Here is a 16,802-nt window from a genome sequence, read left to right on the forward strand (position 1 = left end):
AAATGACACATCGGACAAAGGGCTAGTATCCAAAATCTATAAAGAGCTCATCAAACTCCACACCCGAAAAACAAATAACCCAGTGAAGAAATGGGCAGAAAACATGAATAGACACTTCTCTAAAGAAGACATCCGGATGGCCAACAGGCACATGAAAAGATGTTCAACGTCGCTCCTTATCAGGGAAATACAAATCAAAACCACACTCAGATACCACCTCACGCCAGTCAGAGTGGCCAAAATGAAGAAATCAGGAGACTGTAGATGCTGGAGAGGATGTGGAGTAACAGGAACCCTCTTGCACTGTTGGTGGGAATGCAAATTGGTGCAGCCGCTCTGGAAAGCAGTGTGGAGGTTCCTCAGAAAATTAAAAATAGACCTACCCTATGACCCAGCAATAGCACTGCTAGGAATTTATCCAAGGGATACAGGAGTACTGATGCATAGGGGCACCTGTACCCCAATGTTTATAGCGGCACTCTCAACAATAGCCAAATTATGGAAAGAGCCTAAATGTCCATCAACTGATGAATGGATAAAGAAAGTGTGGTTTATATACACAATGGAATACTACGTGGCAATGAGAAAAAATGAAATATGGCCTTTTGTAGCAACATGGATGGAACTGGAGAGTGTGATGCTAAGTGAAATAAGCCATACAGAGAAAGACAGATACCATATGGTTTCACTCTTATGTGGATCCTGAGAAACATAACAGAAACCCATGGGGGAGGGGAAGGAAAAAAAAAAAAAAAAAAAAAAAAAAGAGGTTAGAGTGGGAGAGAGCCAAAGCATAAGAGACTGTTAAAAACTGAGAACAAACTGAGGATTGATGGGGGGTGGGAGGGAGGGCAGGGTGGGAGGGAGGGCAGGGTGGGTGATGGGTATTGAGGAGGGCACCTTTTGGGATGAGCACTGGGTGTTGTATGGACACCAATTTGACAGTAAATTTCATATATTAAAAAATAAAAAAAAATAAAAAAAATAAAAAAAAAAATTCAACCAAAAAAAAAAAAAAATAAATAAATATTTGGTCCTTCATACTAGATACTAGAGGAAGGAAAATTTTTTTAGCTTCCTCTTTTAATACAACTGAAAATAGTACAGAGTCTTTACTTGTATATTAAGATAGAGACACATACACAAATACACTTAAACACAAGCAAATTCACAGACTATGAAGTCAGAGACCTTGTTCAAATTATGCTTCTGTCATATACTAGCTTCTTGACATGTATAAGTTAAATAATATTCTGAGGCTCAATGTGTCTTTATCTTCAAATGGAGATCTGTCAGAGGGTTATGATAATTAAAATGAGATAATCAGATAAAATTCTAGAAATATACAAGGTACATAATAAGGGCTTACTAAACATTGATAAACATAATAAATATTCATTACAATTACAAATATTAACTGTTATTACATTTATCCAACACCTTTCTGACATTTTATTCCATGTAATTTATGAAGTTTAAAATAAATAATATATCTTAGTGAAAAAAAAAAAAAAAAAAAAAGGAATGAATCATTGCTTTCATGCATAGAAAGATTTTGACTATACGATCCATATTAATTATATGTAGTAAATTATTTTTTAATGTCATGCAGATATTTGTAATAATTCTTTTAAAATCATATATCAATTCACTTATATTTATAGTCACTTTTCTAGCATTTATAATTTGGGGCTCTTTATGTTATATAAATAAATTATTTGGATTTAAAAGATGATTTAAGCTATGAAAGTACATACCAAAAATTTCTAGAATGCCCTAGAAAAATTGCAGTGACTTAAACATTAAAAAAATACAAATTGAGACAAAAGGATTACATAACATTTAAATGAAATATACAAGGTATACCTTGGAAAATATCAATTAAATTGCTTTTCTATCTGTTTAAAATGCATAAAATAGTCCTTGCACTACATGATAAGCTAATACAAGCAGACACGACCGCAGGGTTTTACTTTCTGCCAGAAGGAAGGGCATTCACATGTATTTCTCCTATTGCCTTTTTTGTTGAATTGTTTGAGTGCAAAGGACGTAAACGATTTGACTTAGTCTAATTTTAGGGTTAACATTATTTACCAGATTGGGAAGGTCATTTTGGTGCTAGTATGTAATTAATGTAAGAAGTAATTGGTAGAGTACTAAGGATAAAAACAAAAGACAGAGTGGTTCCTTGTTTTAAAACATAGAATTTTTTAAAAAATGCTTATTTATTTAGAGAGAGAACATAATGGGGAGGGGCAGACAGAAAGAGGAAGAGAGAGAATCCTAAGCAGGCTCCATGCTGAGTTTGGAGTCCGACGTGGGGTTCAGTCTCATGAACCGTGAGATCATCGCCAACGGTGAGATCATGATCTGAGCCAAAATCAAAAGTCCCACGCCTAACCACCTAGGCGCTCCTAAAACATTGAATTTTTTTATGTATGGTTGCTGAACTTTTACACTTTTAAATTACTATCATTTATAGAACTTGAATTTTCTATGCCTTCTCTTGTGTTCTTGATATTACAGATCTCTCCCTGCTAGTTAACTGGCTTTTTATTTATTTATTTTTTTTAAAAATTTTTTAACGTTTATTTAATTTTGAGACAGAGAGAGACAGAGCATGAATGGGGGAGGGGCAGAGAGAGAGGGAGACACAGAATCCGAAGCAGGCTCCAGGCTCTGAGCCATCAGCCCAGAGCCTGACGCGGGGCTCGCACTCACGGACCGTGAGATCGTGACCCGAGCTGAAGTCGGACGCTTAACCGACTGAGCCACCCAGGAGCCCCTAACTGGCTTTTTAAATATTACACTTCAATGATGATTGATTTGGGGACAGGTAACCAGTTTGTGAGAGCTTTGCCTATCAGTGTAGTAAACACCTATGTAGAACTTGGGATTTCAATGTTGAGTTATTTGAAATCAGGTGTGGGTCTCAGGCCCACATGCCAAGGTAGCACTCAAAACATGTTTGTTGAATCAAATTTATTTCCAGAAATGTATAGTGTTTAAAACATAACTTTATAAAATTATACATGTTAAATATCCATGATGATAGTACATTTTACACAACAAATATAGAATGCTTTTCGAACTTATAACAATCCTCTGTGTTGTTTTTAGTCTTAAAATTGATCCAGTATCTACCACCTTTTCCAGGCTTTCCAAGTATGCAATCAGAATAAAGTCATAAGTTTATAAAGATATAGCAATTATACACATAATTATAAAAATACAAAAAGTTCAAGGTACTTTTGTGAAAGCTATCTAAAAATATGTTGATATACTTCTAAACCAGATTTTTTTGTGTTAGGTCAGTACATTAACTTATTCTAAAAGTAACCTCCAATATTTGTTTCAAAATAATACAATAATGTTTGTTCTTCATTGCCCAGCTGTAGAACTTGGGCTTTTTTTAAAAGATGCATTTGGATTGAGACAATGTGTTCAATGTTACAATATGTTCCAATTCTTCAACTTATTTTCTCAGGTAACAGATGAGCTATTCCTTAGAAATATTTTATGATATTGTGAGGAAGCAGTGCACTGTGACTGGAGGAAAGATTTTAGAGGTAAGTTATAATAACGTAAGGTAGACATTGTGATTTTGAGATATGTGATTAGAGATGTGAAGGAACACCAATTTGTTTATTTAAAAAATGTTATTTTATTTTAAAAAGTTTTATTTTAAAAATGTTTATTTTTGAGATTGAGAGGTGAGTGGGAGAGAGGCAGAGAGAGAGAGAGAGACAGAGAATCTGAAGTGGGCTCCACACTGACAGTGACGTGCCTGATGTGGGGCTTGAACTCAGGAACCATGGATCATGACCTGAGGCGAAGTCAGACACTCAACCTGCTGAACCACCCAGGTGCCCACAATTTGTTTAGAAATCTGTAGAGAATCTTATACATTATGGCTATCTGCATTACATTTGTATTAAACTATGATTATGAAGAATAGAGAAATTACAGTAAAAAACTATGATGAAAGGAGTAATGGCATATATTTTAAATTCTTTTGTTGAACTGGAGATACGTGGAGTTATTCTGAGATCATACGGTGTTCTCAGGGGAAATTCTAAACATTATATATATGTAGCAAGAATTATAAAGGATTCTGCATGCATGCTTCAGTTTCTCCAAAGAAAGAGAAAATCATTTTAGAAATGATTTCAATGCTAACGAATTATAATCTCAGTTTGTCAAACTAATATATATTTGTCCTTTACCACCTACCTTAACTCAGGTATGTGTACAGCATGCATGAATAGAGAGGTTATTTTTATCAATTCAAATCAACCATCTGAACTCTCAATATGTTGCAGAAAAGCAAATAAACAAAAACAAACAAACAAAAACTAAGTGCACATTTTTCAAATTAGGAGTATAACCTAGATTTTAAGAGCTTAGAACATAAAGTCATACTCCCAGGAATAGGAACCCAGTTCTGCTATTGAAGGTCTGTGGTACCTAGAAAAATTACCACGCCCCTCTAAGCCTTGTATATCTCATTTATAAAACAGATTTTGTTTGTTGTGAGGACTCAGTGGGATAATCTGTGTAAAGCCCTTAGCATGAAGCCTGGTTCAGATCAAGAAATTCACTAAATGTTAATGGCCAGTCAACCAAATGAATTGCAAATATTTTGAAAAAATAGTAATTGGTCTAATGTCTATTTTTTTGTTAGACTTAAAAAATTTTTTAATGTTTATTTATTATTGAGAGACAGCAAGCGACAGAGCATGAGTATGGGAAGGGCAGAGAGAGGAGGAGACACAGAAACCAAAGCAGGCTCCAACTCTGAGCTGTTAGCACAGAGCTCCACGCGAGGCTTGAACTCACGGACCATGAGATCATGACCTGAGCTGAAGTCAGATGCTTAACCGACTGAGCCACCCACGTTCTCCTAATGTCTAATTTTTTTAGATATGTATTTAAAATGTTTTATTTTGATTTACAAATCTTTTTATTTCAAATCTATGCAGTTGATAAGCAGAGACACTCTTATAAAAACCTTAATAGGATAAATGTGAGTGATAGCACCAGTCTAGAGTAGGACACTTTGAAAAAACTGACTGTTTGAGGTTTTAGAATATCAGAACTTATGATTATAATTTTCAGCTGATATACCATTACTTAATGTATTTATAAACCATTATGATAGAAATAATTGGAAATAAATGTAATTTAGAAGTATAATATATTCTGTTTTTATGCAGATAGATTCTGAAAATTTTAGACTAACTAAAGTATACTGTATTAACAACATTTCACACCATTCCAAATTTTAGGAACAGTAAGGAGTACGTGTGGAAGAAAAATTATACACATGGACTATTATCTTTCTCAATTTTAGTTTTGGGTGATATCTGAAAGAGTCAAATGAATTTGAGAGACCCTTGGAGAAATGCCATAAATTAATATGGATACTTAAAAGATTTTGTGCTGACTCAAAATTTTTTTAATCCTTCATATATTCAAAGAAGTGCTTCTATCCAGTAACAGTTTTGCTAATTCAATACTTTTCCCAGAAAGATTGAGATTTTTGAATGTCCTGTACGTTGACATCCTTGATGCACTATATACTTTGGCCTGTTCAGTTGGTTTAGTCACAGTCACTATACTTCTGTGCTTTAATGATTCAAACACTAATTCCCTAAAATCATTTAACTATTTTTTAGTAATGATAGCAGTACGTTGCTCCTGATAAGCTAAATTGATATAGGTCTACTGGTTTGGGTTTGAATATTTTTTAATTTTAAAATAGATTTTTAAATAATAAGGCAAAATAAGCACATGGAAAAAATGACAAGTGTATTCAGAAAAACAAATAAGTCACCTTTCCTCTCTAGATTTTCAACTACTTTCCTATAGAGGTAAATATTATTAGCATCTATGTATATTACTATGAATAGAGTATACATTAATATATGAAATATTAATATATAGTAATATATTATGTATAAAAATAAAAAATATATATATTATAAATATATAAATATTTAAAGTATATAACTATATATATTTACCCAAGTCTATAAATACTATCTTTTTCACATAAATAAAGTAATAAAATTTAAGCTTTTAACACAGTCCCTTGCATATATTAAGCATTTAATAGACTATGGTTGAATTGATTTTTCATAATCTTGCCCGATTTTTCCCAAGAAAGACATTGGATATATATTTATTAACTTCCATTTTTGAAATAGCATAAGTGGTATGTCATTTGAGACATTAGAGCATAGGTAAATATGGTTTATTAAGTAAAGAAAATAATGACAAATAATTTCACTATCTTTATTTATTTCAAGAGTTTCTTGAAAATAACATCTTGCTTGGGCCATTTTTCCTAAAGCCATCTCAGTTATGTATGCCCCTCGACTGGCAGCAAACCACAGCTGACAGATCTTTAATGCAAACATTATCCATTACAGAGCAGAGCTTAAATGGGAAATGTGTAATTGGTTTTCCAGCAGACCAAGATCATTAATGTGAAACACACTCGAATAAGCATTGCTGGAAAGGTTTCATGCTATTGGATATTGATCAGAGGCAAAGGATCACTGCAATTGGTAGAATGAGTGTGAAGGAAGGTGGAAAATAGCTAAAGTTGCTTAAGCATGCTAAACAATTAGCTTTAAAAATTAAAAAATAAATAAAGATGGCTTCTCTCTCAGCCATAATTTTGACTAACTTGTCTTTGTGCTTTTTGGTTAAACAAGAAAAAGGAGATACTTATTTTTATTGCCTAGATATTTTACATCTCAGTGTAAAATAAATATATGGCTCAAGCAACATAAACACAGTGCTTCTTTTAATTTTATTTCCTAGAGACTATTGTCCATGAGAATGAGGGCAACGACCATGTAAATTCTATGGAATTTGAATGGTTGAGTCATTTCGATAGTATTGTATTTGGGGTTTATAATTTGACAGTCATGTACTAATTCGGATGTATTATTTTTGAAATAGGCTTATATCATTAAATAGAATTAATGAAAACTACAGCTATATATAGATTTCATATTTTTATAATGTTTTACAAAGAGCTCACATATAATTAATGATTATGATATAGATGCAGAAGGTGTCTAATACCATTTACATTTTGCACTTTATTTATTTTTACATTTTGCACTTTAGATTTAGGAAACTTGGTATGCAGAAAGACTAAGAGAAAGTTCATGTTAGAGCAAACCTTCTCATTTCTGTGACCTTAGAAATATACATTTCCAAATGTATATTTGGAAAAAATAATCATTTCTCATTTTAAAGGAAAAGCAATTTTTTTTATGGGATAGCATGTCAATTCACAATGGAATTACAACCAATTAAGGAAGAAAGTTTCTTCCTGGTAATGATGATAATTCTATGCTTTAATTCTGAAAAACTTTCCTGCCTATGTATCTCTTTCACACATATTTTCTTATTCCATTTACATTACACCTGGTGTCTTAAAATGTGAATGACATAAGTTGAAAAGAAACTGGGGCACACAATCTAGAAATGACTTCACTCAATTTAGCTCAAAAGAAATAATATTTTATTTACTCCTTCACCAAGTTAACGTAGAATATTCTGTACTTACAAACTGGATTAAATTTGCAAAAAATATTTAAAATCAAAATTAAATTTATATGACACTGAGGTATTAAATTTGTTTGCAAATTCTTTGATCCTCCTCTACCCATACAGAAGTGGAGTCGTGTTCCCTGTCCCTGGAATTAGAACTGGCTATTGACTCACTACTAATGAATAGAATACTGTTAAACAACAGAGCTTCTAGGAATCATAAGGCCACTGTCTCATAAACCCAAGAGATTAGTGGGTATTGCTTTTGTCTAATGCAATAGATTATAAATTGATTTATTAAAAAAGTCAATTCCTTGTTTAAGGAATATATACCAGCTTGTACTGAGAGAAACAATTTAAATAGGTAATTAGATCCCTAAACCTCCAAGGTCAGAGACAGGCTGGAAAATCTATAGTATTGAAAATATGGTCTATGTTTTACGGAAAAGAAAGAATGACTCAGAAAGGGGAACCAAGACCCTGAAAGAGAGAGACAGGAGCCATGGTGAACAACTTCTGGAAAGTACTTTTAAACTTTAATTAAAGAACTGGCAATATGCCTGATGGATTTCGGAATCACTATGGACTAGTGATTGTTGTGCACCTATCTTTTATTTTTATTTTTATTTTTTTTTCCATTTTGAATCACTGTATGTTTGTTGTGTGGAATGAAGAGAAATCTCTTTAGTTAATAGGTTTTCAGATAAAGAAGAACTATACTCTCGCTGGCATATTCAAGAAAAATACTTGAAGTACATATTTACATAATTTAGATCTTAGAACTCGAGCTGAAATCTGATACTAAATAGACAAGTTTTTAGGGGGTCTTAAAAGGGAATTAATGAATTTTGCTTGTGGAAGAAATATAAATAACATGTGGCCAGACAGAGGATTTGAGTGGCTTTAAACATGCCCACAAATTCTTTGAGATTCCTCCCTTTAAAGAGTGATACCATATTTTCATCCTCTTGAACCCATGCGAATTTTATTAATTCATATTAAATGAACAGATTACCACAGAAGTGATTCTGCATCATTTGAATCTACGTCAGAAAAGACAGTGGTCTTTCTTCTGGCTCTCTTGTTCTTTGGGGTTGCTTACTCTTAGAACTTAACCATCCATCATGTCATGAGTAAATCAAGCAAAGGCACAAAAAGGCCTCGTATAAGTGCTGTAGTCGGAGGCCCAGTGAAGCTGTTAACGACAGACAGAATCGACTACTAGGTATGTGAGTGGCTGAATCTTTAGTTACTTCCACCTTTGGTCCACTGCAGCTCATACCATATGGAGCACAGAAAAACTGTCCTTACGAAGTCCTGCCCAAAATTGCAGATTTGTGAACAAAATGTATCGGATAGTTGTTTTAAGAGACTCAGTTCTGGGATGATTTTCAACGCAGCAATAGATAACTGGAACATATGATACCTAAAATTGTTGAGTGAGGACAGGATGAGATCATTTATTCAATAAATATGTATTGAGTAGCAACCATGGCAGTAGTCTCAGAATTTAGCCTGAAAATAATGTACAGTCTACGTGATTTAAAACAATCCCTTAAATGTTTTGTATTTTCTCATTTCAGATTTTCTGAGACCACTATGATAAAAACTCTTCATAATCAATGTCCAATTATTTTTTTAATGCAAAAGTGTATAAGAAACGAATCGTCACAATAAAATGTGGTTCACTATATCAGAAGAGTACTTAGAATGCCAGACCCGGAAATTCAGCTCCAAATTGCTGTACATGTGTCCACGTACATCGATGGTAGAGTTCAGTGATCATATATGTGCATATATTCTCCAGAAAACTCTGGGAACATCGCTGAAAAGCACCTGTAACTCACTAAGAACAGAGGTATTTCAGAAAATCTGCGAGAAGCTGAGTAACTCTGGATTTTTCAAATGTGCTTCCCATTGTGCACTTTAAGTCAGAGAGACTTAATGTACACTATTAATTCAGAGATACAGAATGTAGCTTAGGAAGCAGCTGTGCGTAGTTAAGTCTCCATGTTACCCCATCCCAATGCTTAGTTTTACATTAAGAGTTGTGAGGCGACAGTAATTAAAACATCAATGGAGATAGGCTGATGTACAGATCCCTGTGGCTTCTGACAGGCACCTCTCATAATTACTTTCCCCTCCAATATTAAATACAGCTGATAAGAGAAAGAAAAGTAAGAGTTTCAGAGGTATAGGGAGGATTTCACTGGAGGAGATGTCTAGCCTTGACTCATTGCCCTTGGTACATGCCCTAGTACTATAAAAACCACCGCCAGCAGGAGGTTAGTCAGGAATGCTATCCCAAAGAAAACTGCTCCCACAGGATCACTATAAAGCATGTGTATTTGTCGACTTTCCTCATAACGCCCATCATTCATTTTCCTCTCCCAGAACCAGTTCCCTTGTAAATGACTCATTTCTTTTCAAAAGTTCCACATTTGTGTAGAGTTAAGCATATAAGGATATACTGGGTCACAGTCTTTCTTAATACAATAGCATTATTTCCTCTGAATGTTGGTGCATTAAATGGAGCATAAATTCTGTATTCACCATAGCTCCTGTCATGTGGAATTGTTTATTTTTCCATTAAGATTTACTGTTTTATGCCTCATGTTTTATACTACTCTGCTATTAGCTGAATACATGTTTAGGAGTGTTACATCATCTTCGAAAATGTGTCTCTATTGTTATATAATATCTGTCTATGTTTATCCCTGATAATCTTCTCTGTTCTGAAGTCTAATTTACCTGCAATAAATACAGCTATTCCAGCTGTTTTTGGTTAGTGTTTGAATGATATATATTTCTTTAGCCATTGCTTTTAATTTATAAAGGTATTTACATTTAAAATGAGGCTTCATGTAAACATAAATGGGTTGTTTATTGCTTTTTAAAATCAGATCTGACAATTTCTGTATCTTAACTGTTTAGATCATTAACATTAAAAGTTATTATTGATATAGTTGGATTAGAAATGTATCTTCTTGCTTGTTTCCTATTTGTTGTAGTTTTTAAATATCTTTTTTTCTTTCTCTATTCTTTTCCTTGTTTTAATTGAAAATTTTCCATTATTTCCTTTTATCTCAATTGACTTAATAATATTTATAACTTTTAACTTTTTTAGTAGTTGCCTTAGGGTTTAAAATAGAGATTTTAAATAATCTGAGTCCACCTTCAAATACTATTATACTTCTTTAACTGTAGTGTAAAGATATTATCCTACTTATTCCCAATTCCTCCCTCCTATCCCTTGTACCATTGTTGTCAGACATTCAGTTTACAGCCAATACTTTGTTATTATCATTGCTTGACATGGTTTATTGTTTAGAGCAATTAACAACAAGAAATTAAAAAAGGAGAGTTTTACTTTATTTATTCCATTTCTGATTTTTATTATATTCCATGTTTCTGCTATACCATATTTCTTCTCGCTGGAGAATTTCCTTTAATGTTTCTTACAGAGTAAGTCTATAGGCAATAATTTCCCTCAATTATTGTTTGCTTGAGCAGCACTTTGTTTTTCTCATTTTTGAAGGATATTTTTGCTGAGTGTGAAATTCTGAGTTAATAAGATTTTATCTTCTTTTTTAACAGTTTAAAGAGGTCACTTCATTGCCTTATTGCTTATAGAGTCTTCAATGAAAATAATGCTGTAATTTTTATTCTCGTCTTTGCAAGTATACCACCACCGCCCTCTGCCAGACACCTTCAAGATTTTTTCTTTATCTTTTGCATTTCTGCAGCTCAAACATGCTGCTTCTAGGTGTGGGCTTTTGTTTGTTTACCTCTGTTATTTATCCTATTTGAGTTCTCTAAGGTTCTTGGATTGGCTTGCAGGATAGTGCTTCCTTGTTCTCCCTCTACAGATTAAGCCTTTTTTTTTTTTTTTTTTATGTTTACTTATTTTTGAGAGAGAAAGGTGGGGAGGGCAAGAGAGAGGGAGACACAGAATCCAAAGCAGGCTCCAAACTCTGAGCTGCCAGCTGAGAGGCGTCAGCACAGAGCCTGACATGGGGCCCGAACCCATGAACAGTGAGATCGTGACCTGAGCCTGAGTCGGATACTTAACCGACTAAGCCACCCAGGAGCCCCAGGTTAAGCATTTTAATAAGGGAAATAGGGGCAAAGGATGTTAGCGAATCCCTGCAGTTGCTGTTTTCTTACCCAAGTCAGCACGTCAGAGGTGTTCTCTCCTATGCTCCCCCAAGAAAGCCTGGTGGGTTTCCTAAAGGTGACACCTGAAAAAGGACGGAGACTGCAAATATGAGTGGTCTATAGACTTCTGACTTCCATGCTAGCCCACGCTCAGCCTTCAGCAATGCATTACATTTTATCATTTCATCTTCCTACTGGCTTCTGTGGCGTCTAGTGGCACATTCCCCATGAAAACTAGTGTGTGGGTTCTGTTTTAAGCTGCAGGCCCCCGACTTCTCTATGCCTCCATTTCAGGTTGGTTGTTTGCCTTATGAGCTCAGCTCTCTACATTTTTGAGCTGAAGTTAAAAGTCTAAAGATAAATGTCTTAATACCTATTTATTTATTTATTTATTTGTGAATCAAATAAGTTGATAAACAAAATGCCAACCCGGTTTGGAAAATAAAAATTCAAGAGTACAAAACAGTCATCCCATCGAATCTAAGGCCCTCTAGATGTGCGTCTTTGGGCTGTGACTGGAGCTTGCCAAATCTGCAATTCTGTGAATTGAGTATTATAATGGCAGTTTATCAGGGGTGTACCCCATCATAGAACAAAAAGAGAAAAGTAGACTGGGTCCTCTGAGGTGGAAACTTGGAAAATAATGGAGGAGTGTGAAGAACGTAGTCATTAGGGTCAAGCTGAGAAGCAAGAGTTACCTGAAGATGGGACACAGGTAGCAGTTGGCATTGACAAAAGATTCAAGAAACTAATCGATATAACAGAGAATCCTGAAGAACAGAATTTATTTCAAGACAGAAATTTTATGGAGATTTTATCCACTTCTTTTCCCTTACCATTTCATGGGTTTGGTTTTTTTGCCCTATGGAAGGTTTTGGTTGAATCAGTGACATTTTTGTTTTGTTGTGATACAGGACTCAACTTCTGTTGACAGTGCTTCCTATTGGCTTTCTAAGGTGGTTAAACATAAAACAGCAGAGTTTCCAAAATCTTTTTAATGTGAAAACCACTGTATTTTGATATTGAATGATATTGAATTGATTTCCTGAAATATTTTTAGATAGAAGTCTTTCAGCTTTTAACAGTATTGTCATAGATTGAGAAGAAAAAGAAAAAAAAAATCACACGGGTCAACCCTTTTTGTTTTTTTAATGTTTGTTTATTTATTTATTTTTAATAGGGGAAAGCGCGAACTCAGTCCCCCACTACCACAAATTATGCAGTCGAGTTTCTCACATTTGGGGAAATTGCAGGGGTCAGCACATCCGGAGTGCAATGGATAAGCCTTGCCCTGGGAAAACCACCTTCGTGATCATGGTATCTCCCCTGCCAGGTAAGTATGTTTATTTATTTTCAAGAGAGAGCACAGGGGAGGGGCAGAGAGAGAGGGAGACGCGGAATCTGAAGCAGGCTCCAGGCTCTGAGATATCAACACAGAGCCTGATTGGGGCTTAAACCTACGAACTGTGGGAGGATGACCTGAGCCCATGACCTAAGCTGAAATTGGACACTCAACCAACTGAGCCACCTAGGAGCCCCTAAGATGGGTCAATTCTACCATGTCTTGGTCATAATGCTTCTTGGGCCAGTTTATGTTCTATTGAAGAGGCTTAATAATTCCCCTTGCCAAGCTTTCATTTTCTGAGGTGTTGATTATCTATAAAGATAGGGGTTAAAAAATCAAACAGAGTAAAATCATAATAAGTTGAAACCATGTGTGCTCAGTGAAGGAGTGTATTAAATGGTAATATGTAAAGTCTAGCTTAATGATTAAGTTAACTAATCTTGCCACTGTTACAAAAGTAAAACCTCAACCTATTTATTTATTTAGCCTGCAGAAGGTCATGCCTTACTATTCTGCCTTAGTGATACATTTGGGATATCCACAGAAGTAAAGCATCAGTCACTCTGCAGTAGAGAAAGATTTCAAAGAAAAATTTTATTAGTATCAAGTAATATTACTTAGGGGAAAAAAAGTGTGTTCAAACAATTTCCAGCAACTCTAAAATACTATGTTGGAAGTTTCTTTTCTGTTGGAATCATAGAGTTTTAATATACCAGTGGGCATTGTCTAGTTGTAAGTATAAGATATATTAAGCAATAATATAAGCGGTTATATGTTTCATGGGCAAAATGCATTTTCAATCATTATAGATTATTGGCTATTCAAGGGCACTTTGCATATGTGGAAATAAACACTTTGATATGTTTTCAAAAAAATCTTGTTTCTCTTTTTTCCTTCCTCGTAATCCAGATTAATTAATTACCTAAAAATAATGTATCTCAAATAAAGGTAGAGAAACAAAGGTGCATGAATTACTTCTCCTACAATATATTGGTGGTACATATTGAGATACTGGTTATTGAGAAGTAAAGGATTTTTTCTGCTTCAAATTTTATTGTGATTGAAGATTTTATCTAAGAAGTTCTTCTGATTTAAATCTGAAGATAATTGGTGATTTTTTGCTTTAGATCTCAAACTGTAGCAGTATTGGCAAATATCTGATCATCTGTTGCCAGCTGTATTCTAGAGGGTAGAATTCTCATAAGGGAGGATCTTTGACTCCTCTCTGTGTTGATAGTTAGCAGCACTCTAGAAGAGATTGTGGACTAGGATTCTGGAAAGGATACAATTTGAAGCATATCAGAAGAGTCCTCACTATCTTGGAATGTCACTTAGGCTGCTGTGGATAAGGACCACATGGTCTGACAAAAATAATCTCAGAGACGGAGTGAGATATGGTTTATTTTCCGAAATGGGGTCACTTTTGAGGTCTACGCCCAAAAATGATATAAGCAAGGAACATTAAATGGAGCGTAAGGCTTGCTACCCCAGAACAATGAACTGTGGGATGTGGGTGGCAAAAGAAAATATTGACAAAACAATCTTGAACAAACACAAAAAAGTTAAGTCAGAAAACATAGAAAATATTTGGAAATTTTAATTTTACACAATAGTTGCTTGAACTTGTATATTTTTATTGCTTTCTAGAGTGATTAAAATGAACAGAAAGTGTATATGTACATAATTTATATTTATATTTGTTACGATGTTGATACCTCAACTAAAATCAATTTATAAGTTTACCATTTGTAGAAACTTAGAACAAGCCATTTATTTATTTTTAATATTAAAATTTTTTTAAATATTTATTTATTTTTGAGAGAGACAGAGGGAGACAGAGCATGAGCAGGAGAGGGACACAGAGAGAGGGAGACACAGAATCTGAAGCAGGCTCCAGGCTCTGAGGTGTCAGCCCAGAGCCCGACATGGGGCTTGAACTCACAGAGTGTGAGATCATGATCTGAGCCCAAGTCGGTTGCTCAACCAACTAAGCCACCCAGGCACCCCTATTTTTAATCTTTTAACATAATAACCGCTAACAAAGGAGATTGAAAAAATAATCTATCTGAAGTATCTGTATGTTTGTACCCAAATAATTACTATAAACCAGATTTTTGAAAATAATTTTACCAATGCAGTGCATATATTAAAGAGTCAGAATAATACTGTTTTATCTGTTAATGCGTTAATGTTTCTCACTAACATTCCTTGTTAACTGGCTATATTTTAGAGAAATGATTTTGACAAGAAATTAATTAGCTTTAAACTTGACAGTTTGAAATAAAAAAAATTTTTTTTTTGATATTCCAAGGTGAATTCTAATCATTCAAAGAAATTAAATCAGGTCTAAATTTCTCCCTCAATATTTGGCACCTTGTTATTTTGTACTCTAAGTCCTAGAATATATGTTGTAAAAAAAGACACTCAAGTCAAATAATAGGTTGAGCCTTGGCTCTGCCACATAAATACTGTTTAAAATTTTTTAAATTAATTATTGTTTAAAATTTTAATAATATCTGTCTCAAAAGGACTTCAAAAGATTCAATTAAATATTGTATTTTAAATGCCTAGAAAACAGCTTGGTACATAGGCACAAGTTTTTATTTAATATTCCTCAAAGGTATTTATTTTTTTACATTTATTTATTTTTGAGAGACAGAGTGAGACAGTGTGTGAGTTGGTGAGGGGCAAGAGAGAGGAGAGACAGAATCTGAAGCAGGCTCTAGGTTCTGAGCTGTCAGCACAGAACCCGACGAGGGGCGTGAGCCCATGAACCACGAGATCATGACCTGAGCTGAACTTGGATGCTCAACTGACTGAGCCACCCAGGCGCCCACCTCAAAGGTATTATTGCATATTAAACTATGCTCCTAAGAAATCCCCTATCTTTTTGTCTCCCCATTCCCACCCACTTTTCACTCATTCATCTATTCACTTGTTTTTTTTCGAAAATTATTTCTTGAACAATATTTGAAGCTCTAAGCATATAATAATGAGTGATAAATACAAGTATAAGCCTGTAATAGGTCCAGTTTGACCTATTGTGATTTGAGATGGGGGGAAAAGGCTGTGAAGGGAATAGTTCAGGGCAAGGGCAATAAACAAATGCCAAAGATTTGAGGCAGGAACATGACAATGTAAATGGAGATGCCAAGGAATGTAGTGCAGCCAGAGCAAAGTGAGTGAGTGTGTAATAGGACAACAGGGAGTTGGGACCGTGCCATTTAGGGTTCATAATCCTTTAGCAAATACCTACTCAGTACATATTATTGTACTTGTCAGACACTGGGTATGAGGTGGGCTCTAACTGGGTATGAGATGATGACAAGAAAATTTGTAATGATCATAGAAAGCAATAGGTGCTTTGACAGAGGTATTAATGAATGAAAGGAAAATATATACATGGGGGAATACTTCATAGATTGAAAAAGTGACTTAAATTGACACCTAAAGAAAGAATGAAAATTATTCAGGTGAACCGATTGAAAGAAGGGCTGCACAAAGGGGGAGTAAATAGGAATCTTCCTTTTGAAATCAAGGATTATTGAGTCGAACAATACAGTTTGGCTCAGGACACAGAGGAGTTCTTCAGACACTTTTTGACTCAAGGATACTGTCAACAATAGTAACAAAGATACGTAGGAAATTATAAAATATGTGAAAATTAAACAACACAAAACTAAATAACCATCGACTTAAAAATAATCCTAAAAAAAGGAGAAAATGC

At 34.4% G+C, this 16,802-nt stretch overlaps 1 non-coding gene across 1 annotated transcript; it reads right to left on the reverse strand.

Annotated features, from left to right (window-relative positions):
- Positions 1-12,907: 12,907 nt before the first annotated feature.
- On the reverse strand, positions 12,908-13,071 carry LOC122218855. The gene has a single exon (XR_006202164.1). It is a non-coding gene; the product is annotated as a U1 spliceosomal RNA (small nuclear RNA).
- Between the last annotated feature and the right edge of the window lie 3,731 nt (positions 13,072-16,802).

Source organism: Panthera leo, chromosome B1 (assembly GCF_018350215.1).
Source record: "Panthera leo isolate Ple1 chromosome B1, P.leo_Ple1_pat1.1, whole genome shotgun sequence".
In the NCBI taxonomy this organism is placed as follows: domain Eukaryota; kingdom Metazoa; phylum Chordata; class Mammalia; order Carnivora; family Felidae; genus Panthera; species Panthera leo.